General features: G+C 49.5%; 1 protein-coding gene and 2 non-coding genes across 3 annotated transcripts in view; 2 read left to right on the forward strand and 1 right to left on the reverse strand.

The window, feature by feature from the left end:
• LOC140904149 (uncharacterized) overlaps positions 1-25,700 on the forward strand; it is a 671,145-nt gene that overhangs the window by 49,566 nt on the left and 595,879 nt on the right. The gene's annotated exons all lie outside the window — the stretch shown is intronic.
• Positions 10,302-10,375, forward strand: TRNAT-AGU (transfer RNA threonine (anticodon AGU)). Its single transcript has one exon. It is a non-coding gene; the product is annotated as a tRNA-Thr (tRNA).
• Positions 13,052-13,124, reverse strand: TRNAF-GAA (transfer RNA phenylalanine (anticodon GAA)). Its single transcript has one exon. It is a non-coding gene; the product is annotated as a tRNA-Phe (tRNA).

Here is a 25,700-nt window from a genome sequence, read left to right on the forward strand (position 1 = left end):
CTTTCAGCTTCAGCCCACCACTTACTCTCCTCAGCCCGCCACCTCTCCTCCTGGTCGTTTTGTGGTTTCCTGCACTCTGATATTGTCTGCCTCCACGCATTCGTCTGTGCTCTGTCAGTGTGGGAGGACAGCATGAACTCAGAGAACATTTCATCACGAGTGCGTTTTTTTCACCTTCTAATCTTCACTAGCCTCTGGGAAGGAGAAGATCCTGTGATCCTTGAAACACATGCAGCTGGTGGAGGGGAAAAAAAGGGGGACAGTGGTATTTAAAAAGACACATTTTATAGAACAATGGGTACATTCTTTCATGGTAAACCTTGCTGTTAACATTACATACATAGCACATATGCTTTCATTACAAGGTCACATTTTGCCTCCCCCCACCGCATGCCTAGCCCCTCAACCCCCCCCTCCCCCCCCCCGTGGCTAACAGTTCAGCAAACATTTCTGTTCAGCCACAGGCAAACAGCCTAGCAGGAATGGGCACCTCTGAATGTCCCCTTAAGAAAAACACCCTATTTCAACCAGGTGACCATGAATGATATCACTCTCCTGAGGATAACACAGAGAGATAAAGAACGGATGTTGTGTGAATGCCAGCAAACATACACTACAATGCTTTGTTCTACAATAATTCCCGAGTACGTGCTACTGGCCTGGAGTGGTAAAGTGTCCTACCATGGTGGACGGAATAAGGCTGCCCTCCCCAGAAACCTTTTGCAAAGGCTTTGGGAGTACATCCAGGAGAACCGTGAATGCCAGGGCAAATTAATCATTAAACATGCTTGCTTTTAAACCATGTATAGTATTTTAAAAGGTACACTCACCAGAGGTCCCTTCTCCACCTGGCGGGTCTGGGAGGCAGCCTTGGGTGGGTTCGGGGGGTACTGTCTCCAGGTCCAGGGTGAGAAACAGTTCCTGGCTGTCGGGAAAACTGGTTTCTCCGCTTGCTTGCTATGAGCTATCTACAACCTCATCTTCCTCATCCACAAAACCTGCTTCCGTGTTGCCTCCATTTCCATTAAAGGAGTCAAACAACACGGCTGAGATAGTGGTGGCTGAACCCCCTAAAATGGCATGAAGCTCATCATAGAAGTGGCATGTTTTGGGCTCTGACCCAGAGCAGCTGTTTGCCTCTCTGGTTTTCTGGTAGGCTTGCCTCAGCTCCTTAAGTCTCACGCGGCATTGCTTCGGGTCCCTGTTATGGCCTCTGTCCTTCATCCCCTGGTAGATTTTGACCAATGTTTTGGCATTTCAAAAACTGTAACGGAGTTTTGATAGCACGGATTCCTCTCCCCATATAGCGATCAGATCCCGTACCTCCCGTTCAGTTCATGCTGGAGCTCTTTTGCGATTCTGGGACTCCATCATGGTCACCTCTGCTGATGAGCTCTGCACTCACCTGCAGCTTGCCATGCTGGCCAAACAGGAAATGAAATTCAAAAGTTTGCAGGCCTTTTCCTGTCTACCTGGCCAGTGCATCTGAGTTGAGAGTGCTGTCCAGAGAGGTCACAATGAAGCACTCTGGGATATCTCCCAAAGGCCAATACCATCTAATTGTGTCCACAGTACCCCAAATTAGACCCGGCAAGGCCGATTTCAGTGCTAATCCCCTTGTCGGGGGTGGAGTAAGGAAATCGATTTTAAGAGCCTTTTAAGTTGAAGAAAAGGGCTTGGTCATGTGGATGGGTACAGGGTTAAATCGATTTAATGCTCCTAAATTTGACCTCAACTCCTAGTGTAGACCAGGGCATGGAGTCGGTGCATATGCCCCAGCCTCTGCCCCAGCCCAAGGCCTGCACCCCAGACTTCCTCCCCACCACCCAAAGTCCCTCCCAGAGCCTTAGGCAGGTGAGGGGTGGAGTTTATAGGGCAGGCTCTGGGCATTCTGGGCACCACCAAAATTTCTACAAAACTGCTGCCCCGTTGTCCACTGCACTCCTTGGTTCTCTCCAGCTGCTCCCTCTCTAGAGACTTTTTTCTATTCCATCTCTCCTCTTCTCTTCTGTGCTCTCTCTTTCCCTACTCCCCTTTGTTTTCTATGGGACCTGGCCCCACAGCTTTATGTTCTGCAATATCGTGTTTAGCTTTCCAAATCAGCTGGGCCCTGGAGAATATTTCCAGGTGGTTGTCCTCTATGTAGATTACAGTGATCTCTGGTGTGTCCTCACAGGTAACCAGTTCACAAAAAAGAGCCAGGAGCTGGTCCCAGTGCATCCCCCATCTGTTGTGTGGAAAGAAAATTGCCTCCAGGCCAAAGGCCAGCTGAAAACCCCTTGCTGAATTACAGGCTGTCTTGGAAACCCACTGTACAATGCTGTGCCCACAAATTCATATCCCAAGCCATAGGTGTACTTCCATATAATTTAAGCAAGAGACCTGTGGAAGGAAGCAGACAGGGTTAAATCCTGTGGTGCTTATGGCCCACAACATGCATTCGCCTCACCTCAGGCAGGGAACTTATAGGTCCTTCTGCCAGTTGGTGTCAGCAGCAACGAGGGCTGGGTTCAATGTCTAGGGGAGGAGAGCAGTGGAAATGGATGAGGAGAGAGAGTCCCGAGAGAGGAAGCAGCTGGAGGGAAGCAATGAGTGCAGAGTGCAAACCAACCAGTTGGGGGTCACCCAGCAGTCCTGAAATAACAGTAGCTGCAGGTCCTGTGGTCTAATGATCAGCCTTCTGGACTCTGACTCCTGTCATCAGAGTTAAATGCCAGTGGGACCTCCTGGTGCTGTGTTGGTTTGCTGTAAAGCCTTGGCGCTCAATGTGCTTGACTTCCCTGTTCCTAGGTGCACCAGAGCAAGGTTTTTCCTTCCTTCCTGATGCCCACTGGAGCTAGGGCTTTGGTCCGGCTGGTTCAACAGGCTGGCTCCAATAGGTTGGGGCCCTAGAATTTAACAGTCTGGCAAGAGATTCCTGCCAGAATTTGTGTTGTTTCTTGCTGCTTCACCTGATCCCCACAAGTTTGGTCCTTGTACCTGCAGCTACCACGCGCTTCCCCTTGCCCACATGGCACTTAAGGGAAGCAGTCCCAGGCCAGGCTTACTAGCCAGGGAAAGGCAGGAGGGAGAGAGTCCCAGACTGGAGCCCAGCACACCTTTCTTCCTCTGGGCCCTAGAGCAGAGGCAGCTCTTGCTGACAGCTCTAAGGGAATGCTTAAATGCCACAGAGCAACCAAGGGCAGGGCAAGAGGAGGGGAGGGCCATGCCCACATGTGAATTCAGAGAGTAATTGATATGCACTCTCCATACACATTGATAAAATTGAGCAGATACTATGTTGCTGAATATGATAAATTTGACAGACTATTAAAGAGCACATCTTCATATAAATGATACTCAGAAATTGCTGATATCAATATCAACTGTCAATTTCCCTGTATAAGCAGACATACATAGAAATATCAATATTTGGCCTTATAGGAACTTTGAGGCTTCCTTCTACCACAAATAAAGATGACATGTTGTCATGTTTTACATAAATTTTCACCTTACGGATGACTTACAAGTTTCTCACTGTCCTGAGTTCCACGGAACATGGGGAAGCTCTAAGACATGGTTCCCCTTGGGATCAAGTATCACGTAGTGTAATGAACCTGGTTCTGGTGGGACGCAACTGAGAGTGCCAATTCAGGACAAATTGCTTCAAGCAATTTCCGTTACAGTTTTCGAAATGCCAAAACATTTGTCAAAATCTACCAGGGGATGAAGGACAGAGGCCATAACAGGGACCTGAAGCAATGCCATGTGAAACTTAAGGAGCTGAGGCAAGCCTACCAGAAAACCAGAGAGGCAAATGGCCGCTCCAGGTCACAGCCCCAAACATGCAGCTTCTATGATGAGCTGCATGCCATTTTAGGGGGTTCAGCCACCACTACCCCAGCCGTGTTGTTTGACTCCTTCAATGGAGATGGAGGCAACATGGAAGCAGGTTTTGGGGATGAGGAAGATGATGATGATAATGATGAAGTTGTAGACAGCTCACAGCAAGCAAGCGGAGAAACCAGTTTTCCCGACAGCCAGGTCCAGTTTCTTCACCGTAGACCTGGAGCCAGTACGCCCCGAACCCACCCAAGGCTGCCTCCCGGACCCGCCAGCTGGAGAAGAGACCTCTGGTGAGTGTACCTTTTAAAATACTACACATGGTTTAAAAGCAAGCATGTTTAATGATTAATTTGCCCTGGCATATGCAGCTCTCCTGGATGTACTCCCAAAGCCTTTGCAAAAGGTTTCTGGGGAGGGCAGTCTTATTCTGTCCACCATGGTAGGACGCTTTACCACAACCAGGCCAGTAGCACGTACTTGGGAATCATTGTAGAACAAAGTATTGCAGTGTACGTTTGCTGGCATTCAAACAACATCCGTTCTTTATCTCTCTGTGTTATCCTCAGGAGAAAGAAAAGGAGTACTTGTGGCACCTTAGAGACTAACCAATTTATTAGAGCATAAGCTTTCGTGAGCTGTAGCTCACGAAAGCTTATACTCTAATAAATTGGTTAGTCTCTAAGGTGCCACAAGTACTCCTTTTCTTTTTGCGAATACAGACTAACACGGCTGTTACTCTGAAACCTCAGGAGAAAGATATCATTCATGGTCACCTGGTTGAAATAGGGTGCTTTTCTTAAGGGGACATTCAGAGGTGCCCATTCCTGCTAGGCTGTTTGCCTGTGGCTGAACAGAAATGTTTGCTGAACTGTTAGCCATGGGGGGGAGGGGGGATTGAGGGGCTAGGCATGCGGTGGGGGGAGGCAAAATGTGACCTTGTAATGAAAGCACATGTGCTATGTATGTAATGTTAACAGCAAGGTTTACCATGAAAGAGTGTACCCATTGTTCTATAAAATGTGTCTTTTTAAATACCACTGTCTCTTTTTTTTTCTCCACCAGCTGCATGTGTTTCAAGGATCACAGGATCTTCTCCTTCGCAGAGGCTAGTGAAGATTAGAAGGCGAAAAAAATGCACTTGTGATGGAATGTTCTCTGAGTTCATGCTGTCCTCCCACACTGACAGAGCACAGACGAATGCGTGGAGGCAGACAATGTCAGAATGCAGAAAAGCACAATATGACCGGGAGGAGAGGTGGGGGGCTGAAGAGAGTAAGTGGTGGGCTGAAGAGAGGACTGAAGCTGAAAGGTGGCGGCAGCGTGATGAGAGGAGGCAGGATTCAATGCTGAGGCTGCTGGAGGATGAAACCAATATGCTCCAGCGTATGGTTGAGCTGCAGGAAAGGCAGCTGGAGCACAGACTGCCGCTACAGCCTCTGTGTAACTAACCGCCCTCCTCCCCAAGTTCCATAGCCTCCTCACCCAGACGCCCAAGAAAGTGGTGGGGGGGCCTCCGGCCACCCGGCCACTCCACCACAGAGGATTGTCCAAGCAACAGAAGGCTGGCATTCAATAAGTTTTAAATTTTTAAACTTTTAAAGTGCTGTGTGGCCTTGTCCTTCCCTCCTCCACCACCCCTCCTGGGCTACCTTGGTAGTTATCCCCCTATTTGTGTGATGAATGAATAAAGAATGCATGAATGTGAAGCAACAATGACTTTATTGCCTCTGCAAGTGGTGATCGAAGGGAGGAGGGGAATATGGTTAGCTTACAGGGAAGTAGAGTGAACCAAGGGGCGGGGGGTTTCATCAAGGAGAAACAAACAGAACTTTCACACCGTAGCCTGTCCAGTCATGAAACTGGTTTTCAAAGTTTCTCTGATGCGCACCGTGCCCTCCTGTGCTCTTCTAACTGCCCTGGTGTCTGGCTGTACGTAACCAGCAGCCAGGCAATTTGCCTCAACCTTCCACCCTGCCATAAACGTCTCCCCCTTACTCTCACAGATATTGTGGAGCACACAGCAAGCAGTAATAACAGTGGGAATATTGGTTTCACTGAGGTCTAACCGAGTCAGTAAACTGCGCCAGCGCGCCTTTAAACGTCCAAATGCACATTCTACCACCATTCTGCACTTGCTCAGCCTGTAGTTGAACAGCTCCTGACCACTGTCCAGGCTGCCTGTGTACGGCTTCATGAGCCATGGCATTAAGGGGTAGGCTGGGTCCCCAAGGATAACTATAGGCATTTCAACATCCCCAATGGTTATTTTCTGGTCTGGGAAGAAAGTCCCTTGTGGTAGCTGTTGAAACAGACCAGAGTTCCTGAAGATGCGAGCGTCATGCACCTTTCCCAGCTATCCCACGTTGACGTTGGTGAAACGCCCCTTGTGATCCACCAGCGCTTGCCGCACTATTGAAAAGTACCCCTTGCGGTTTATGTACTTGCCGGCTTGGTGCTCCGGTGCCAAGATAGCGATATGGGTTCCGTCTATGGCCCCACCACAGTTAGGGAATCCCATTGCAGCAAAGCCATCCACTATGACCTGCACATTTCCCAGGGTCACTACCCTTGATATCAGCAGATCTTTGATTGTGTGGGCTACTTGCATCACAGCAGCCCCCACAGTAGATTTGCCCACTCCAAATTGATTCCCAACTGACCGGTAGCTGTCTGGCGTTGCAAGCTTCCACAGAGTTATTGCCACTCACTTCTCAACTGTGAGGGCTGCTCTCATCTTAGTATTCTTGCACCTCAGGGCAGGGGAAAGCAAGTCACAAAGTTCCATGAAGTGCCCTTATGCATGCGAAAGTTTCGCAGCCACTGGGAATCGTCCCAGACCTGCAACACTATGCGGTCCCACCAGTCTCTGCTTCTTTCCCGAGCCCAGAATCAGCGTTCCACCACATGAACCTGCCCCATTAGTACCATGATGCCCACACTGCCAGGGCCCGTTCTTTGAGAGAAGTCTGTGTCCATGTCCTCATCACTCATGTCACCGCGTTGACGTTGCCTACTCACCCGGTATAGCTTTGCCAGATTCTGGTGCTGCATATACTGCTGGATAATGTGCGTGGTGTTTATTGTGCTCCTAATTGCCAAAGTGATCTGAGCGGGCTCCATGCTTGCTGTGGCATGGCGTCTGCACAGAAAAAAGGCGCGGAACGATTGTCTGCCGTTGCCCTGACGGAGGGAGGGGCGACTGACGACATGGCTTACAGGGTTGGCTTATAGGGAATTAAAATCAACAAAGGGGGTGGCTTTGCAAGAAACTGAATGGCCCCCGCAAGGATAGAACTCAAAACCTCAAGGATAGAACTCAAAACTGGGTTTAGCAGGCTGTTGATTTCACAGAGGGAAGGAGGGAGGGAGGAGAAAATGAATACAAAACAAATCTGGTCTATTTCTTGTTTTGAGCCACTTCATCTATCTTTATACATCTTGCTGGCAGCAGACTGCAGTACGACCGCTAGCCATCGTCATCTCCTGGGTGCTCGGCAGAAGATGGTGCAGTATGACAACTAGCCATCATCTTCTGCTAGCTGCAGGTTAAAAGACTGCACTGCCGGTAGGACCCAATCGCCATGAGACGAAACAAGGGAAATGACCTGGCTGAGTCACTCCCATGTTTGCCCAGGCGCCCAGTTAAAAGAGCACCCAGGACTACGTCGATGACGGCTACCAGTCATACTGCACTGTCTGCTGCCAAAAGGCAATTAACTGCTGCTGTGTAGCAATGCAGTGACACGTCTGCCAGCACCCAGGAGACATACGGTGACGGTGAGCTGAGCGGGCTCCATGCTTGCCGCGGTATGGCGTCTGCACAGGTAACTCAAGAAAAAAGGAGCAAAACGATTGTCTGCCCTTGCTTTCATGGAGGGAGGGAGGGAGGGAACGGGGCCTGACAATATGTATCCAGAACCACCCGCGACAATGTTTTAGCCCCATCAGGCACTGGGATTTCTACCCAGAATTCAAATGGGCGGCGGAGACTGCGGGAACTATGGGATAGCCACCCACAGTGCAATGCTCCGGAAGTTGACAGTTGCCTCAGTACTGTGGACACACTCCGCCGATTACATGCACTTAGAGCATTTGTGTGGGGACACACACAATCAACTGTATAAAACCGCTTTCTACAAAACCGACTTCTATAAATTAAACCTAATTTCGAAATGTAGACATACCCATAGATGAAAAATGGAGCAGTTAGAAGAAAAGTCCCAGAGACCGGCAATGTGGCTAATCTGGCCAAGGCCCTGTTAATATGCAGGCCTGTTTGTTACCCGGAGATAGAATTTTGCATTTGATTTCTGTTACTCTGATAGCCATACTAATATATGTGAAAAAAGAACAAAGAAATTGTATGTTGCTTCTGCCCAGCCAGATGTGTTTGTTGTCATAATGGAAAAGTTAAGTGATAGAGCTAAAGTGTTACTAGGTATGGTGGGAATGTAATATACGAGCATACGCTGGAAGGCTGCCTGGCTCCTCTCTCAAGCCAAGGTCAAGCAACCAGTTGGGAGGGGCAAGGAGGGGGGATAGGGGAGGCATAAGACACACTAAAAGCCAAAGAACAGCCTGGCCTTGACCGGTACACAACCTCACTTCTTACCTCTCCCAAAAGAGGTGACACTGAGCCCCCAGACTCGTGACCCTCCAAAGTGGAACATGACCATAAATTGTAAGTGGTGGGACCAGGGGCATGCACTGCAGGTATATTTGCGCCTGCTAAGAAAGAGGTAGGGGGGAACGGGGACATGGGTAAAGGCTCTGCGGTGTCAGAGCTGTGAACAGAACACTGGGAAACAGACTCTGCTGGCATGTGGAGCTATGGATATGCTTGCTTGAAACTAACCCAATAAACATTACATTGCCTGCACTTCAGACTTCTGGTCTCATGATCTGCCTGCATGACAAGAACCAGGAGAGGAGGTGAAAGGAAAGCAGACACCTGCTAAGTAAAGAGGAGATTCAGGATCCAGCACCCAGTGATGCCTGGCTGAATGTGTCTCCTTTCCCCACAGCTTGGTGATCATTTAAGGAAACGGAGAAGACTGCCTTTGTCTAGCTGTACATTGCTTGCAAAAAAAACAGTCTTTTTGGTGACAAGTGTTGAAGGGAGGCACTAGACAAATGTGGAGACAAGAAAAATGTCCCCATAACTGAACTTGCATCTGTGGATGTTGAAGCCACAACACAGAGTTCTAAACACTGTATGACCATGGCTGGTGTCAGAAGAGTCTCTACCAAAGCATTTTCCACCAGCACAGGCCTCTCTTTGCGCAGAACTCCCGGAAGCTTGGCGTCTGCAGGCAATGGAGAACTCTATTTTGGCATCTCTTTGTCTCTTTTGTGGTGAACATCTGCAGTGGCTGTTAAAAGGCCCCTAGATAGTGGTCTTTGGGAACAGCTGGCTGATGATCCTTCCTACTAATGAGGAGAGCCTGGCTTGGCCTGCCATTTCTTCCTTGCTGAACCTAGTGTGTCTGTTGGCTCCTTTTTTGTATCTCTTTTCATAAAAAGAAAAGACCTGTCAGCACAATCCTTCTAAGGGGTTGTTCAAGCCAGAGAGAGTCTTCCTTGCAGCTAAATCTTGGTGCCATGGGGCATGCCTCACCACTGTGGCACCTTTTGCTGGGCATCCTGGGAATTAGCTCTCATTCTCCAGTGTGCCCTCATCTAGTGGCATCTGGCTGCCATCTGTTCTATAATTAGGACCCATGTCGCTCCCAGGACTGCAGTGTCCTCTTATGGACACAGCCCTCCGGCTGTGCCCCACTCAATTCTCTCCCTAGCTTCCAGGGGAGGCAGCTGTTCTCTACCCAGACACTTGTCTCAGTGGCCGGGTGCAGTCCAGTGTCTAGCCACCTGTGTCAGTGGCAACTGAGGCAAAAAGGGTGTGTGTGTGGCAGTCACATAGTGCGGCACCTCCAACCCCTGCTGTCCGTTTCCCTGGACCACTTCCCCACAGCCCTAGTACCTTTCTCTGCCTTTGTATCAGGGCCTCGGTCTGGCAGTAATCAGCCAGGCACTCAATCATAGTCCCCCTTTATATATAGGCTGCTCCAGCAAGCCTTCTCCTGATTGGCTCTCCCAATAAGCCCTTTCCTGATTGGCTGGGTTCTGTGCAGCCTCTGCAAGGCTGCCTTAACCTTTCTCCTGCTTGGGTGGGGCAGTCGCCCCACCACACTTGGAAAGTTGCAAATGAGAAGTCTGGAGCTGATGGAAAGGTTACCATGACTCAGAACTGAGCCAAGGTTGCTGCGACTGAAACACAGATCACTAACCACTATATGATCACAGTGGCTGGTGGGAGAAGCACCTCTGTCAACTGAGCTGTGGCTTTCTGTGCATAGAGAGCCAGACACCTCAAGGTCTGCAAGTCTTGAGGGAAATGGGGAACATCTGTACTTTGGAATTTGCAGGTGTTGTCCTGGACCATCAAATGGAACAGTTGCAAACAGGCCATTAAGGAAGGCACCATGGCTTAGCTGGCTAAAGCACCTGTCTAGTAAACAGGAGATCCTGGGTTCAACTCCCAGTGGTGCCTTGTTGTATGGCTTCTGGTCTCATCCGCTCATATTTTCCTATGTTCTTTCTAGGAAACAGAAGAGACCTCCCTTGGTAATCCAAGTAATTGCTTGCTAAGGAGAAGGCTGCTTTGGAGAGAAATATTGAAAAGAATCAGATCACAAGCCTGGAGTTGATGAAAAGGTGACTGGCGTTGGCATGGCGGTTGCTTTGATTGCAATTGCTGCAACACGAGAGCCTGTGCCACATGTCCTTGTGATTCGCTGGGGATGTCTACACACAGATGTCCTGTCACCTTCGTTTTGATTGTCATTGATGAAAAATGGAGTAGTTAGGAGAAAAGTCCCGGACAGCGGCACCGTGGCTCAGCTGGCCAGGGCACCTGCCAGGTAAAGCGGAGGTTAGGGATGCAGCACCCAGTGGTGCCTTGCCAAATGTGTCTGCTCTTCCCACCTTTTGCTCAGTCTTTTGAGGAAACAGAGATGAGTGCCTTTGCCTAGCAATGCAAATGCTTGCAAGAGAAACCAGTCGTTTTTTTCTGACAAATATCAGAAGGAGGCACCTAAGAAATGTGGAAACAAGGAAAAGGTCACCGTAACTCAACCTGCATCCATGGCTCTTGAGGCCACAATGCAGAGTACGAAGCACTGTACGACAACAGCTGCTGACAGAAGGGTCTTTTCCAAAGGCATTTACAATTAGCAGGGTCCTCTCTGTGCGCAGAATTCCTGATAGTTTGATGTCTGCAAGCACTGGAGATCACTATTTTGGCATCTCTCTTTCTCTGTCCCAGTGAACATCCGCCATGGTTGTTGAAAGTCTGTGATGGGATCTCCGGGATGCAACCTGAACAGTGGGATCCCAGAGCCCTGTGTCCCACTGCCTGGACTCCCTTTCACACTGGATGGATGCAAGTTGTTGATCTGGTGGCCAGAATTATTTATAGTCGGGATTTCCCCCCAACAATATCCCACAGGGGTTCAGGGTCATCTCCAGCACAGGGAACACAGGAAGGCTTAATGCTCGAGCTGCAGCACATGCTGGGCAGCCTTAAGGCTTGGCTCCCGAAGGCAGGAGAGAAGAAGAAGACTTGGCCGCCAGAGGGGCAGGCTGGGGCTTCCTGGATGCCATTCACTCACAGCCAGCCCCCTGCCCCCATTCCAAAGCCATCAATGGTGCCCCCAAGTTGGCCAGAAAGGAGAAGCAGTTGTCACTGGAACAAGTCCACCCACAGCTTGCAGGCAACTCCCAAGACTGCCACTGCACACAGAGTGATCAGACAGCAAATGTGAAAAATCAGGACAGGTGGTGGGGGGTAATAGGAGGCTATATAAGAACAAGACCCTAAAATCGGGACTGTCCCTATAAAATTGACACATCTGGTCACCCTAACTGCACACCATCTTGGCCAGAAAGGAACCCACTTGGACTCACCATTGCTTCTTTTCCTTCCATCCACAACTCCACTTCTTCTCCTGGGCTGCAAGTAGCCATCGCTGGACTGCCAAGAGGCAGGCCCAGGATTCTACCTCTCGGCAGCCAACCGCCTCAGAAGGGCAGGCGGGGGCTTCCTGGATCCCAGTTGCTCACAGCCAGCCCAACCCCCTTCTCCAAAGCCATCAATCACTCCCCCGGGTCGGCCACAAAGGAGGAGTGGTTCTTGCTGCCCCACGGGTGGCAGGGAGCCTCTCAAGCACATCACCACACCCCCATCTTGGCCAGAAAAGAGCACCGGCGTGCACACTCGGACTCAGCTTGGCTTGTCTTCCTTATACCCAGAACCGTCCTTCTTCTCCTGGGCTGCAAGTAGCCATCCCTGGGAAACCAGGAGGCAGGCACAGGATTCTACCTCCCAGCAGCCAACCGCACCACCCCTGGCTTTGGCAGAACGAACGGTGACGCTCTGCTAACCCCACTGAGGCACTTAGCTTCTGCCCTGCCTTCCTCAGCATGACTTTCCTCTTGCCCCATTCGTGCCTCACTTCCTCCTGTGGCAAGTCACACAAAGGAGGGCAGCCGGAAGAGCCAAACTTCATAGGCCAAACTCCAAGGGCAGAGGAGGCCAAGCCACAAGGCTCCAAAAGGTGACTGGCCCAGATCCTCTAGCTTTCCCCGGCTGATGCGGGGGTGCTTTCTCCGTGCATTTCACCACCCTCTGTCCTGAGGGGTTTGGGGTTATCGCAGGGACAGGCCAGTGGCAGAAGGAGGAGCACCTTCCTGGACAGCAAGGGAAGCTGGGAAAATAAAGCCAGTGTTTCTGAACCAGAGCCCTTTTACATGTTAGGCAAATGTGATAACCACTACAGTATAGAAACTCCCGTATAATGCTCTGCCCTGCTCCTCAAATTCCATCCACTTGGGTGGCACTAGCTTTGACATACCGACGGGCAAACCTGGAGAAAGCGGCATCAGCCCTTCGATGGGTCAGCTGGAAGAGAAGAGGACAGTAGCCAGCACTCAGGAAGTCATCTTTTATGTCGCCCTTTTGACTCCAGCTTGAAAGGGAGCTTCTTTTTCTTCCCCTTGCCGAGAAACAGCAAGAGAAGAAAGAAAGCTCAGGTGGGCCAACTGGGTGCAGAAGCCCACCCTGTCTTTTCCTGCGGTGAAGCCCAAAATTAGGGACTTGTGTCGGGTAAAGGTGCCGCTGCGCTTCCAGAAAACAGCCCACCCCTGCACAAAAAGGGATGAAAGAGCATGCCGAAGGCTGGGATCAAACCAGGGACCTCTAGATCTTCACTCTAACACTCTCCCAACTGAGCCACTTCAGCAACTGTGGGGGTTGCTTTTGGCCTGCTGCTTCTCACCTTGAAGCTTATTCTCAATAAAACATAGCTCCGATGGATGATGGCCAATGTAAGACTGACATCTTTTGCTATTTTATCACTTGAAAATGTCAGTGGCCATCTTTGTATCTCTCTGTGCTACGCTTCAGTTCATGAGGAGAAAGGCGAGATAAGCGACCTTTGAACTAAAGGACTCGGGTGAACAGTCTAATGCTGTCTCTTACTGTAACTCTAGTTAATATTGGTCCACCCTGTGTTGGTGGCCGTTCAATTTCTAGATGTTTGCACATTTCAGTTACTGTTAAAATTAAAAAGTTTCTATATGCTTAAAAGAAATGATTTTTTTTATTTGCTTCTATATGGGATGAATAAATACAGATTTACAGATCCTAGCATGCAAATTTATCGTCTTATATGATACAGAAAATCATGCATCCAAATTGTGCATCAAAATCATGAAATGAGCTACAAATGCAATAAAAAATAAGGTATTCAATGGTTTAATATATGGAGCTGGGGGGGGGGCGGGTGGACATAGGTGGGCACCGAAGATGCTTCTCGCCTGGGGTGCCATTTGGTCTAAGGGAGGCCCTGTCAGGGAAAGCAGGAGTTAGTTTCCCATGCCTATTTTCAGGCTGTAATCTGTGGGCACCCTGCTCTGTGGGAGGGATCCCAGGAGCCCAGATTCAGGGCTGGAACAGGCCCCTGATTTAGGGGTGGCTGCATGGTTTACAGCGCTCTGATGTCTCAGACAATCTGCAAAAAGAAAAGGAGGACTTGTGGCACCTTAGAGACTAACAAATTTATTTGAGCATGAATGCATCCGATGAGCTCACAAAAGCTTATGCTCAAATAAATTTGTAGTCTCTAAGGTGCCACAAGTCCTCCTTTTCTTTTTGCGGACACAGACAATCTGTCTCTCCCAAAGCCTCAGATCTGCGTCCCCAGAAGGCTCCTGCACCGTCTCCTCTCCCTTCACATTCTATAGAAAGGAGCAGCATCAACAGTTAGGGATGAACCATCGGGCACTACGTGGGTGGCAGAGACTTCAGGAGTAAACCCAGCACCCATAGCAGAGCGGAAATATAAGGCTTTTTCTCTTTACGTGCTATAGCTCAGAGAGCTCTTTTAAATGTCTCCCCTCCCACAACCTGGGAAAGGGAAAAGATTCTCTGGTTCTGGCTTGATTTGAATGAGGATCATGGACCCTAGAACCATTCACTGCCCTTTCCTAGAGAAACCTGTGGTACCAGAATGGGGTTGAGATAAATGCTTACTGGAGTCAAGAATTGCTCTCCTGGAATACCAGCAGTATTGGGCAGCTGGAAATCCCACAAAAGGAGCTGAAACATTGGTGGTTCAGTAATACATGTCCTAGGTACTGCATGGGAGGTCTAGGTTTGTTTTCTGGACAATAGCAGTCTGAGTTTTATTGCCTCCAAATTTCAGTAGAAAAATTCAGACCCAGACTGTGTGTGGCGTGGAGCTCTATCGCGGTTTCCTTGTGTTTGATTTGGTTTGTTCTCTTATTCCCATTTTAAAAGCCCTTGAGCATTTTGGTGGGAAAAATGTTTGTACAGGGCAAAGGAAAAGTAAGAAAAGTTAAAAATCTGCACTGGAGTGAGGGGGCCTCTGTGTGCCAGGGCAGGGATGGAGATTTTCATGGGAAGAGGTTTAAGGGATAAATGAGAGGCTTTTTCTGGAACATGGGGAGATGTTTTGCAGTTTAATTTTTCCAAAGGGAAACCATGTTCTCTGTGCTGCTGTGATGAAGTGGGAATTTTCTGGATGTTTTGTATACATATTGTGTAGGGTTACCATACATCCGTATTTTCCTGGACATGTCCGGCTTTTTGGTTCTTAAATCGCCACCCGGGAGGAATTTTTAAATATCTAAAAAAGTCTGGGATTTTGCCACATCGGTCAGGATACCCTTTGTCCTGATATTGGGAATTGCTCACCATGCGCACCAAAGTCCTGGGCCAGGTCCCGCTGGCAGGAGCCTGCAGTGTGGGTGACCCCTAGGCACAGAGGAAGAGGGGGTCTCCACGTGCTGCACCGGCTCCCTCCTGCCCAATCAGAGCTGCAGGGGTAGGGCTTGCAGGCGCCGGCAGGGGGCAGAAAGCCCTCCACTCCCTCCTGACCTGACCCGAGGAGCCAGAGGGACCTGCAGCAGGAGGGGTGAGTAGGCGAGCGGGGCAGGGTGAAGAGGTGAGCAGCGAGGGAGCCAGCAGCGGGCGGTGGGGGTGAGTAGGCGAGTGGGGGTGGTGAAGAGGCGAGCAGCGAGGGAACCAGCAGCGGGTGGGGTCCAGTGGGGCAGGGAGGGGGCGGAGTTGGGGCGGGGAAGGGGTGGAGTTGGGGTGGGGCAGGGGTGGAGGGGTGCGAGCAAATCCCCCCCCCCCCATGTAGTGTTCTCTTTTTTGAATGTTCAAATATGGTAACCCTAATATTGTGTATACCTCAGTTTCCCCTAGTTGTTGCACGAATATCTAGGTCAGAGGTCCAAAATGTGGGGTGGACTCCGCCAGGTGGGATGGAGTAACATTCACTGGATTGCAACTGCGGCCTGGGCCAGCCCCCACAGCAGGTGGGGAGGGAGCACCACCCAGCTCCACTCCTGGCCCCAGCCCCAGCTGCTGGCCCTGGCTGCCGGCACTGCTCCCAGGGCCCTCACCCCCAACTCTGGCCCATGCCTCAGCCCCTTACCCCATCCGTGTCCCTTCCCCCATAGTGGCCCCACTCCCAGCCGTGGATCAGGGAGGGCATGCACAAGGGTAAGGGTGGAGTGACACTCAAAAAAGTTTTCAGACCACTGATCTAGGTGGTGGGACAAGGGTGTTTAATCTTTGCAGAGACCCCTAAAGGGCAGGTGTGACTGCTGCCTAGCTGCTTGGGCCCAGACAATGGCCACACATTCTGTATCCTAGCAATTGATGTCCGGAGTGTACCTGCTGCAAGTAGCCAGCTGCTTGGGATGAGTTGGAGAACAAAGAAAGAGGTGGAGGCCAGGTGACCAGTTTGCCTGGGAAACAGAATGAAGGACAGAAGAAGGGCAAAAGGGCATGGCTGAGGTTTGGCTGTTGGAAGCAAGGAGTCTGCTGTTTTTGGGACTCGAGGGGAGAGCCCAGGCTCTGAGTTCTGGGTCTCCCCAAGATGGACTTTGCTGAATCTTCTGGCTTCCTGTGCTAGCAAAGAACTTTCCCATGATTTATTCCAGACCACTAATAAAACCTTCTGTTTTACAATGCTGACTGACAGTCACTGGTGATTGTGGAAGTTGGGGTTGCATGACTCCCCTTCGGGAATGCGGGGGAGTGTAAGGCTTTCCCAGGTGTCCTGCTAAGATGACTCACCACAGGAAGCTCTTGGTGTGGAACAGGGGTGCTGAAAGGTCCAAGGTCAGTCCCAGGAGGTGCTGAAGCCAAGGTGGGGCAGTAAGAGCATGCCCTGCGGGGTGTCACACTGACGAGGACTCTGCCTGGGGTTGATTCAGAGCTGTTCCAGAGCACTGAGCCTGTGTGCCCATGACAGCCGCCCACCATGTGACCTACAGGCTCCACTCTGGCAAAGCTCCCTGTAAATCAGAGACAAACTCCCCAATTCTCCCAGTTAATCTCCCCTTGCATAGAACCCAGAGCAACTCCTGCCTAGGTGGGTCTCCTGAGTATTGAGGTGACTATCCCTACTTCTCATCTGGGGGACTACGGATTGATTCCCTGATGAGAAAGCTGTGATTTTGACACCAGGTGTATATCTACAGTTCAATTAAAACCCACAGCTGGCCTAGTCCAGCTGACTCAGGCTTGCCAGGCTTAGGGTCCAGGGGTATGCTCATGCTGGAGCCCGGCTACTGGGATCCTCCCTGCTTGCTAGGTTCAGTGGACTATATACTGAAGATGAGTTATAAATGAGGAATGTACACTGGGTGCTGTTACTAGACAGACACTTCCTTGCAGAAGACCCACCCAGTTAATGTGATATACTCTAAAAAATATCTCATGACAGAAAGGCATCCTGGGGCTCTGTATGTATCATCTCGCAATGACTCCAGATTCAACATGCTCAGGTTAGAAAGAAAGATTATTTTTTATTGCGAGCCTGGAAATAGCCTCCGGTGTGAACGTCAGAGCTGGATTATTTCCAGCTCATGCACCCTTATCACTAATGAAAGAGTAAAGGAATGTACAAACCAATGAAGCCGTAACATGTCATTTGCATCCTCAGCCCTTGTCCCTGTGACAGGATCTCAAGGACAGACAGAAATGTTACTCAGTGTCAGGAGGAGAGAGGAACGCGCTTTCCCCCATGTATTTCCCCAGCCTGGTGTGCAAGGCAACAGAGATGCTTTAGGCCTTTTAGGGCATTTTCTGTCACTGTTTTTTTTCATGTTGGTGTGGGAGGAAAGACTTAAACCTGCCAACTCTGTGAACCTGTGAATGTTAAATGACCAAGTGATGAGTTAACAATAATGCTGTTACACAGGATTTGATCAGAACTAGAAAACAGAAAGCCCTTGAAGTTGAACTCTTGGGTGAATAGAATGATCTGATTGATATTCAGCCTTGGAAGGCAATAGATTGTTACATCAGTCACAACAGCCTGGGTTGGTTTGTTTGTTTGTTTTCCCTGATAAATTGCAGAGGGTTCAGAGAAGAGCCACAGGGATGATTAAAGGCTTGAGCAGGGAGAGAAGTTTAAAAACAAAACAAACCTTTCCTGCTCCTGCCGGCTGTGACTCCTGAGGACATTTTCCTTCTCTCCTCCTGGGTCCCTCTTCTGCCAGATTCTTGGCCAGTGCGGCCGCCCTGCAGGCGATGGCAGAGCAGTTTGGTAATAGGCTGCCGGACTCACCACATAAGAGCGCAGCTGCTACAGCAGCTTGACTGATCATGGGCCAGGTCCTGCAGCCCTGGCAGCCCAGGATAACCTCCCACTGATGGCAACGGGAATTTAGCCTTTGTAACTAGCTGCTTGTACCTGAGGTCTCAGCTATGAAGTAAGGTGGTGGCACACACAGCTTCATCCAAAGAAGTGAAGGATGTAAGCGAAAGAAGAAAGTTGGCCACCTGGGGAGCTGCTGCAGTCCCATAAGCACAGCTGGAAGGGAGAAGAGGAAAAACTCCCTGAAGTGCTGGGAGCAGCACCGAGAAAAGGAAGTTTGTCTGTGAGATCAGTAGCAATAAATATGAAATGAAGGAGTGCTTTCCCTTCTGTGATGCCATGTTCGAATTGTGTTACTTTACGATGAGATAAAGTATTAAAATATGCTTCTCTAATTTCAGGAGGGGTCTGTAACCATAATCGGTCTCTGTGGGAAGTCGAAGTCTCAGAATCAATGTGTAAGCACATGGTTCTACCACATGAGTTCCACCAAACAGATTCCTTGGGTAGCAGAGTAGTAAGGTCTTCTTTTCTCTGTACTAGTTGCCAGAGAGGGATACAATCCATGCGGTCAGGAAACTAGAGGCAGGAAAGTCAACTTACAGAGATACTTATTAATGCTGCCCACTCATGGGGAAGCATATCAGGGGTCTGTGGCCTGCCTCTAACCCTGCCTTTCCTGAGGATGCAGAGAATTCTGTTGCAGATCCCAAAGCTTCCTCAGAGCTCATAGGAAGCCAGGCTGTGAATGGACTCTCACATTCCCTTCCCTAGCAGCATAGAAAAAGCTCTTTTCACACATAGCAAGGGTCATCTCCTGAGACAGTCCCATGCACATGAATGCTGCAGTCACAAAGTCCAGGAATGTTGTGCATTCATAGGGGCCTTGGAAATAGAAGAGGATGTAAGCTACAATGTTTCTCCAGTGTACATGGGGAAGAGGCAATGACTCCACTCCCCTTGCTGATTTCCAGCATAGAGTGCAAGAGAAGTGTAGGGGCAGGGGTGGTGCAGAATTAAGAGGACAATAGACAGCCGCTCATAGCAGGATCCCTCGATTCACTCCAACAGTTGCCTGCCTTTTCCTGTGTAAACCCTACACCTGAGTTTCCTATGATTCACCATGTTCCCCTGCTACAAAGCTGCATCTGATTCACCCCCAGCTCTCCTGCTGATCTGGAATGAGGGAGAGAAAGAATAAGGTCATGCATCCCTATCTTTTGGCTGCGGGTAATTTCCTCAGTCATGTATTGCCCACTGCTCCACGAGTGCTGCTGAGACCAAACACGATGGCCTTCCACTTCTTGTGGGGCAAGGATGTCCCTACCTAGTCCAGCGAAATGTGGCTTTTCTGCCAGTATCTGAACGGGGCTTGGGCCTGTTGGGCTTTGAAGCGTTTCACAGCTCTCCTATTGTGTTTTTTCATTTTCAGCAGGTGGCTGAGCTGGATTGCAGGTCAGGTCCGAGGGGAATGGCAGGGCAACCACAAAGAATGCAATCGACTCTTTGGATCATGGGACACACTGCGCCTAATCAATGCCATAGCATTGTATCCCCTTTGACAGAGCGGCTGTGAGGAGCACCTTCAGCGACGAAGGCAGTCCCCCGCAGCAGTGCCTAACCGGGTTTCCGTGGCCATTAAACGGCTGGCTGTGGTGGAAAAACACCCTGAGTCAGCAGCAGAGCGGAGGCGGGCGTGGGCTGGGCTCTTGGACCTGGATGAGCCTTGATTCTGTCCTGCTGGTCTCTTAATTAGGGCAGGGAAAGAGTTTTACTGCGGCAAGTGGGAGAAGTTGTGTTTTCTGTTCAAGCTTTGGTATCTGTGTCTCCAGGTTTCTCATAAGCACACAGGGACCTTAGTGGGTGCTCTCAATGCTGGATTGGCCCAGATACCATAATGAGATGTGAATTGCATTTTCCTTTTTTTTTTTGTATTTCCAATGGCATTTGTGTTGTTGGGAGATGTTAGGGTTAAGCTGCTGGTGTGCTAACATGGCATTAGGGAAGAAAGACGCAGACAAGCAGTATTTTTCCATGTGATAAACAAGTTGCCATTCTTTTCCCTTCCCCGTTGCTTGCTGAGAATTGATAAGCATTGCAGCTGCATGAAAAATGCAGTTGTCTAAAGAATATGCTTTGTGTAAAAGAAGTGTAATTTCCCCCTCGCTTCGTTTCCCAGCTACACAAGTGAGCCCTGGGTCATGGCCCCTTCCGCCCTCCCCTGAGAATTTCTGATTAAGGGAACTTGTAGCAACAAATTACTGCTAAGAAATGTATTTTCAAGGTAAAAATGCCTGTATAATACGCATAATTCTGTGTACAATAAATAGGGGTGGGTACCCTAATAGTAGGGGTGTTTCTATTACTTAATAAGGGATTTGGGGGTGTTATAACAAATGTAGGGGGTTTGCATACTAGCTTAAATAGAAAAAAGTGTGCTGTAACTAACCCACTGCTTCCTTGAGATTCGGGTGGAGGGGAACGAGTATCGCAATAAAGAAGCCTGTACTCAAATCCGCCTCTGGTTCAATCTGCTCCTTTCTTCTAAAATGTGTCTGTGATTTCGTTTTGCTTTGTATAACCGTGTTTTCTCCTGGGTCCAATATTTAACTAAAAAAAGAAGGTCTCAGGGTGCGGGGTGGAGGAGGAGGAGGAGGAGGAGGTGGCTGGGGCTAGGGCTGCTAAGAGGGAGAGAGAGTAGCATGTTTTCTTTATTGTTTCCTGCCCTTTTTTCTAGACTAGTTTCTCTTCTGCACCAAACTTGCCTCTTTACTGTGTGAGCCTGGTTTAGCTCAGTTGGTAGAATATTAGACTTTTAATCTGCAAGTCCAGGGTTCAAATTCTTGTGCAGGTAGAGAGAATCTTACCCCCTGTGGTATCCCCCAAGGACTTCAGGAGACATCTCCTCAGGACCCAACTTGACGTCATTTTTTTCTTTTCAGGACTTGACCTTTCCTACGAAGGGCCATTTCATACCTTGAACTGAAGGGGCAACTTCCTCACATGCCCACTGGCCTCACAGTCTGGAGGAAGAAAGGCCTCTGGGCCTGCAGCAAACTGCTGCCTGCCGACTTGTTGAGCAAATGCAGGGCTGGCCAGAGAAGCCATAGAAAGAGTAGTTCCCCAAATCTAAATATCCCTAAATTGTGGCTCTATTGAATCATTAATTGCATGTTCCTCATCTGTGAAAGGGTTGAAAGAAACTTAGCTATTGGATATAATTTATTCATTGAGACCTTTTAAGCTTCTGCTTATAATAGTCTCAATAAGGTCTATAGCGGTGTTACAGTGAGGTGACAGCTTTAATTGGCTCTGCGGTTGTGGCTTAAAAAGTAAACAATAATTTGATTTCAGTATTGAAATATTCAGTTAGCTCAATCTGGATTGCACTGGTTGGTTTCAATTCTCTGTTTTAGGATTTATAAGGGTGGATTTTCTGCTCTATTTATCTCATTATTTGCCTAAGCTGCTGACCTGGTTTCAATGTGATATCATTGTTAATTCATTGATTTGACCCAAACGTGAGAACATATTGTTTCACCCTTCGTTCGCTGAGTGGTGTTTATAGTGGTTTTGCCTTAGTGAGCTGTATTGGTGATTGTATTGGTTCATTTTAATAAATTGTACAAAAGGGATATAGAGTCAAAAAAATTTCAGTGAGCACCATGGGCTGGAACTATAGCAAATCTGGGTGGAAATCAGCCTCTCCATTGCAGAGGCCCCTGAGCTCCCTCTCAATTTAACCTCTGCGTCTTGCAGGGGAGCAGTTGAGGTGGGCATCAATCTAAGGGCCAGCTGAATCCTGTAGCACACAAGGCAGTACAAGGGAAAATAAACTCCGCCAGGCAGGCTTTCTGGGATTGTGTGTGTGTGTGAGGGCTGTGCGGCTGTGGGAGGGATCACTGAAGGTGGAGAGAGGATATTTATGAGTGGGCGGAGCTTGGTGGGTATTTACAGTCGTATCCATGCATAGCCAGGGCCCTCATCTGGCTCACCCTGGTAAGGGCTAGCTGAGGTAGTGGATCTGGTTTGAAGGGCTCTAAAAGGAAGGGAAAAGCTCCTCCCCTTGGTGGTCTGAGAATTCAGGCCCCAACTCTGAGTTTCACCCAAGCTTCCCAGAACTGGCAACACACAAACGCCTGCTGTCTGGGAAAGGCATGGAGTACCCCCGGCACTGCAGATACATGCTCCTTCAACACCACTCCAATAGTGACACTCCAATAGACCCCGGTGGTCAGCTGGCGGGATCGAACCTTGCGCCCCCTCAAGCTAAATGCATGAGCCTCTGCTGCATGAGCTAAAAGCCAGGTGACTCAAAGCTGAGGCCGTGGAGAAGACTCATTAATCGCTCTCTAAATGGTCTTGGTGCCACTACACAGGACAGAACACCACACCCGGGAGGCACGTGGGTAGCACACCTCTCACATGCCTCCAGCCTCAGGAACTAGCCCCAACAGCTGCAGCAGTAACCAGATGTGGGGGGTGGGATCTGAGCCTGGGCCTACAATCTGCTCCCTCCGAGAAAAGCAGGCCCTGGGTGAGCAGCAAACACCGAAGGCGGATTTCTTTCCGGCTCTGGGTAGAGCGCGCTTTGCACTGCTGCAGGAGAGAGCACTCGAGGAGCAAAAGTGCCAAACGCTCCACACATCATGCCTCCGAAAGGAAACCCAAGTCAGCAAATTCGCTTAAAGATGGAGGCAGAGAGACACGGCTCCCGCTTCCATGCACAGTGTCTGCCGTTATCTAAGAGACACAACAACCCCCCAGTGCTGTTCATAAGAGCACAAGGTCTTTTCCCTCCAGGTTGCAAGGCCAGTGGGCAAGTTGCCCCTCGTGGAGCCAGGAGTCCCCAGACCTGCTGGGTAAAAAAACAAGCCACCAGAAAGTGGTCCATAGTCTCAAGTGGCACCATAGCCTGACACAGCGCCCCTGGGCAGCCTTTGCTTTGCACGTACCAGCCATGCACATTTGCAAATACTTTAAAGCTCCTGTCAGTAAGTTCTGGGGACAGTTGCTCACCTTCAGAGGAAGCTCCCTAAAATCAGCCTGTTTCACCCAGTGGTACATTGACCTTCATTCGGACCAAGCCGAAGGGGGACCTCACTGTGGCTGCCGCTGCTGTGAGGGCAGCCACTGTTGTGGATGAAGCCATCCTGCAAGCACCTTCCACCTAGCCACCCACTGAAAAGCCCGTAGGAGGTAAGGTGGGAGTGGATGAACACTAGAGAGAGAGGGAGGCCCTCCTAATCGCCTCCCACTTCTGCCACCATCGACCACCCCATAGCCGGTGCTGCACCCAGTGGGCTCGAAAAAAATACAACCAGATCCGAAGAGTCAGTTGCGTTCTTTGTGGTTGCCTCGCCATTCCCCTCGGACCTGCCCTGCCCTCCAGCTCAGCCACCCACTGAAAACTGAAAAACAAAAAAGTAGAGCAATAAAAGGCTTCAAAGCCCAACAGGCCGAACCCCCCTTCTAATACGGCAGAAAGGCCACACTTCTCCTGACTAGCTAGGGACATCCTATTGCCCACAAGAAGTGGAAGGCCATCGTGTTTGGTCTCAGCAGCACTCGTGGAGCAGGAGGAAATACATGGCTGAGGAAATTCCCCGCTGCCAAAAGATAGGTCTTGAGCATGACAACCTTGTAGGCTAATGACAAGATCCACTTATGCCATTGGCCGACCCGTTCCTCACAGGCCAGCAACTGCTTCTCCCAGTTCGTGTTCCCCACCTCGTCCCCGACCGAATGCTAGAAGGCCCAGCTCATCAGCCTGCCCACTCTTGCAGCCCTCCTCTTCCGCCCTGACTGATAGGGAGGAGTATTAAGCCTCCCTCCCTTAGGCCAGCCCTTCAGCATTCCTGGGGAACACCAATGCTGCCCAAGTGACTTTGGGCCAGTAGGTCAACCAATAGGGCTACCTCCTAGGCCAGGCTTGCAGCCCAGCTTCAGGACTGAGAGGAAATGCAGATCACATCCCTATCTACAGGACTCCAGGCATGACCAGCCTTCTGGATCAAACATCTCCTCTTGTGCTCAAGTCACAATAGCTAGTGGGCAAAGAACAGGCTCCCATGTAATTTGAGAGAGCAAGATGAAGCTTTGGAAACCCCAGTAGGGTTAGCTGGCAACCAAAGGGCCCCAAGGTGACTTGAACTTGGATTGTAGGATTCAAAGCTCTGAGTGCTGGCCCTTAAAACATGGGACCAGCAGGGGACCCCTCAAACTCTATTGACTTCTGGCAGGGAAGATTCTATGGGGACAATTTTTTCTGGCAAGGAGGACCCTGTGGGAACATGCCTCTCTGGCCAGCTCTGTATTTGCTCAACGAATCAACATGCAGCAGTTTGCTGCAGACCCAGGGGCCTTTCTTCCTCCAGACTGCGAGTCCAGTGGGCATGTGAGGAAGTCGCCCCTTCAGTCCCAGGCAGTAAAGGGCCCTTCTCAGGAAAGGCCAAGTCCTGAAAAGGAAAGAGTGCAGCCTAGGAGTGTCCTCAAGAGATGGCTTCTGAAGTTCTTGGGGGACATCACAGGGGGAAAGTGGTCCTCAGCTTGACCTGGGACTTGAAGCCTGGACCCTCAGATTAAAAGTCTGATGCTTTACCAACTGAACTAGTGAGTATCACGTACTAAAGAGGCAACTATGGTGCAGAACAGAAACTAGTCAAGAGAAAGAGGGCTGGAAACAATACAGAAAACCTGTCACTCTTGCTCTCTTAGCAGTCCTAGCCCCAGGCTGCTCCTCCATCCTGTGCCCTGAGTCCTTATTCTTTTTTAGTTAAATATCAAATCCAGGAGAAAATATAGTTATACACAGCAAAACGAAATCACAAACAGAAATGTCATTGGAAATACAAAAATAAAAGGAAAATGCAATCCCCATCACTTTATCGTATCCGGGCCATTCCTGTATCGAGAGCACCCACTAAGGTCCCTGTGTGCTTACAAGAAACCTGGAGAAATTCATACCCAAACCTGAACATGAAACTCAACTGCTCCCAGGTGCCGCAGTGAAACCCTTTCCTTGCTGTGACGTTGCACTCCATGTGATTTTATGAAAGTATGCTAAGGAATGTGAATATAATGTAATTAGAATATGCTTCATGCAAAAGGTCTCTTGTAAGGTATCGTTACAAAGCTTATAATCTACTGTGTGTTTTCATCCTATTTGTATGAATGTATCATTCTTGTATCTGAAACTAGAAATATGAACTATATCTCTGAGGACTGTTGTAATTATGCAAAGTGTGGGCAACTAATGGTGGTTTGGAATCTTGATGGCTCCCATTGACCAGGACAATTGACTGTAGATGGCTCTGTCTACTTGCAAGCCTTCCTGTGAGTCAGGCCTGGAAGAATGAAGGCTTGGGGTCTCACAGGACAATCATAGAATCATAGAATATCAGGGTTGGAAGGGACCCCAGAAGGTCATCTAGTCCAACCCCCCGCTCGAAGCAGGACCAATTCCCAGTTAAATCATCCCAGCCAGGGCTTTGTCAAGCCTGACCTTAAAAACCTCTAAGGAAGGAGATTCTACCACCTCCCTAGGTAACGCATTCCAGTGTTTCACCACCCTCTTAGTGAAAAAGTTTTTCCTAATATCCAATCTAAACCTCCTCCACTGCAACTTGAGACCATTACTCCTCGTTCTGTCATCTGCTACCATTGAGAACAGTCTAGAGC

Source organism: Lepidochelys kempii, chromosome 28, assembly GCF_965140265.1.
Source record: "Lepidochelys kempii isolate rLepKem1 chromosome 28, rLepKem1.hap2, whole genome shotgun sequence".
In the NCBI taxonomy this organism is placed as follows: domain Eukaryota; kingdom Metazoa; phylum Chordata; order Testudines; family Cheloniidae; genus Lepidochelys; species Lepidochelys kempii.